Source organism: Macadamia integrifolia, chromosome 4 (assembly GCF_013358625.1).
Source record: "Macadamia integrifolia cultivar HAES 741 chromosome 4, SCU_Mint_v3, whole genome shotgun sequence".
Classification (NCBI taxonomy): Eukaryota; Viridiplantae; Streptophyta; class Magnoliopsida; order Proteales; family Proteaceae; genus Macadamia; species Macadamia integrifolia.
The window spans coordinates 3,739,871-3,743,231 of record NC_056560.1 but is presented as its reverse complement, the minus strand read 5'-3'; positions in this window follow the sequence as shown (position 1 = coordinate 3,743,231).

Sequence of the window (3,361 nt, the reverse complement as noted above, 5' to 3'; positions counted from 1 at the left end):
GTGGTGGGTAGCTGGATGGTGCAGTTATAAATGAGGTTGAAGAAGACAAGAAATTAATGGAGATCAAGAGATAGATTTTGAATTTGAGGGAGCTAGCAGACGATGATATTAGTTTCAATTGGATCTGAAAATCTAATACGGTGTTAACGTGTCAAGAGAGAGTGTGAAACTGTGAAAAGATTAGTAATGGCTCCATCATTTCGAAGCAGATTGCAGAACCCTTTTTCTAGAAAGGAACCAAAGATGTTACCAACTCAGCAAGGAATGGTCAATGTTCTGAAACTGGCATGTAAGACCTTGAACCATTTTGGTGAACCATTACTGGTTCAACTAATCCATTAACGGGTTACTATAATTGATGCCTGGTGGATGGGTTGATAAGTTAATCTACCGCTTACAATAATGACTGAGTCACTGGGTCAACTCTTTTGGATATGTTTTTCATTGATAATTGCTGAACCAGAAAGGCAGACCCGGTTCTATCGCATGACCTGGTCCACTTTCATAGTTGTTCCCACGTTCTTCTAATTTTTTTATCTAAAAATGTTAAATGCTAATTTGGTATTTATCTATTGGATTTCTTTAATATTTTTACATCGAATACTAAAATTAATCCATAATTAGATCCTCTCTCTCTCTCTCTCTCTCTCTCTCTCTCTCATAAACCGATAATCCTAATTAAAATCTCTACCTTCCCCACTCACTTTGATTAATTAAACAAGCATGGTGATTCAGAAAATTTTCATTTTATAAATTTTAATGAGATGGTTTTATTTAACGATTTTTTTTTTCATCAAGGGAGTCCCTTGACAGAGGCCCTCGAATGGTGTCCATAGGGGACATCAGGAAACAATGAGGCTTATTAGGAAAAAAATCGTCTGCAATTCCGATCTCGTACAATTTCATGTAATACCACCTTCAGGCAGTGACACGTGTATTGATACCAATACAATGGCCCAGATCTGATTTAAATACCTTTTCACTGATATAATGTTTTATCAGTTGTACAAGATATGGGCCATTGTATTGGTATCAATACACGTGTCACTGCCTGAAGATGGTATTGCACGGAATTGTACGAGATCGGAATTGCAGACGATTTCAACCCGGCTTATTATCGATCATTCATAGATAGGGACAGATACTAACAGCATGGTCCCTTCAGAGCACAGTGCAGGGAAACTTCCACCACCCCTCCCCCTTCCCCACAAAAAAACTATACTTTAATTGAGGCTAGGCCCAATTTAAGTTCCCAGGTCCATTTGCCCAGTGCCTGTGTAGACCTATGGTGGGTTGGGTTGAAGGGGACCATGCTGAAGAAGCCCATTTTCGCCTATCTTTCACATGTGATCCTGCGAGGAAAGCAATAAGAACCACCAAGAATGGTGGAGCTCTTCTCCTCTCAGAGCTGCCCATCTGCCCGAGGCGGAGCACTGTTGATGTCAAGGCTAATGAGAGAGCAGAATGGGATGAAATCGCATTCTAGACTGCGCTGAATTCTTGGCCGCGAGCGTGGAATGTGATACATGCTTGATGGAGTTAGGGAGAAGTTGAATTATTAGTGGGTAATAAAAGTTACGGGAAAAGTTGTATGAGAAGTTATAGGGTGGAGTAGTGGAAAGAGGATATAAGAAATATGAAGAGAAGGTGGATTGTAAGTTGTAACTATTATCCTATCATATATAATACGAATTAGTATGTAGTAGAAATACAACTAGAAAAAAAAAACAATTGAGAATTGAGGCGAGTTACCTCCTAATCAGAAGAATGCCATGGTTTCGTCTGTAAAGCCAATCCTATCATATCTTTATTCTCTCACACTTATTTATTTCTTGTCCCTATTATCTCTCCTTTATCTCGTATGTACGTAACAAAAACTTTTTAATTTTAATGACTGAAAACTGTTGAAGCAAGGGAGGGATCACGATCCAGCTAAGATTAGATATTAGAGATTTTCTACCTAAATAATTTTCATTTTACTAAATATTTTGTAATTAAGATGATTTTTTTTTTTTTTTGATGAATGCTACTCACAATTATGTAAACATTTTAAATGTAATAAAAGTTCCCTTCTTAACAATTAATCAGTTTTTCATGAGGTTAGCATTTTCATTTGCATGGGGATCTCTACTTTGCACAGAGTAGAGAAGTATCAACTATGTACACATTTCTTGCCACGTCGCTAGTTGATTGTGGCTAAAATTTTATTGGCAAATAGGCCCCAAAATCCCCCTTGTCCATATGATGAGTTTCATGCCAAATGAAATTAGTCAAGTAGTAAAATAGTGCTTTAAGAAAATGCAAAGATGCATGGATATACATGGGAATATATTTATTTTAATTTCAGTATGAAATTTGACATGTGTATATATCTAAAAAATCTTCTACATATCCAATCATTAAAAAAAAAATATCATACCATCCTTCCATATTTTAAAATTTTTTGTCTTCATTTTGTTACTTTGTGCTTCTTTAATAGCAACTCTATTTTCCTTTTGAGGGAAAAATGCAATAGTATGAACATGTAGTCAAACTTAAGAACAACTTATTCGATTTCAACTATATCTTTTATGAATTAGCCACATATCAAATTTTATAATCAATTTTAATCCACAATATAACTTGTATTCAATGCCTTCAATTATTCTCACGTATAAAAATAGTAATTAATTTTGGGTCTTACCTCTAACATATAAATCAAATTTGTCTAATTTTTGTATATGAACTGAAATTTGATAAATAGATAGGGGAAGCCCTAACCCCTCCCCCTCTTTTGTGTGTCAAATTTGATGTCCTTAATGTAATGATTAAAAATATAAACAAATAAATAAATAAATAAATAATGTTACGTAATCACATGACCCCCACATAGGGGGAAATGAAAGCCCACCCCGTGAAAAACAAAATAACCATCTCTATTGATTTTCTTATTAGTCCTCTCATTGGCCCCACACTAATGGAGGGCACACAACTTGGGTTTTAAATGAACAAAAGGTTATTTTCATCAAAGGGACCAACTTAGGAATAAAATCTTGGGTAATTTACAACATCACCTTCCTGGAGAATGTCACAATTATAAGAACATCTCTCTGTTTCACCAAATTAGACTCAGACTCCCTACCGTCAGTCATTGTTAAGGAATATACTTTATATGCTGATGTCAGCTACTATATTTTATTTTAAGTACCAAAATACCTTTACTAAATGTGAAGTACCTAAAATACCCATGTAATAAGTCCAATCTCCAAATAGATTTGGATCACCAGCGATCGTTCAGAGCATAGGAGATCACGGCGGCAGCGGCAGCGGCAGCGGCAGCGGCAGCGGCAGCGGCAGCGGCAGCGGCAGCGGCAGCGGCAGC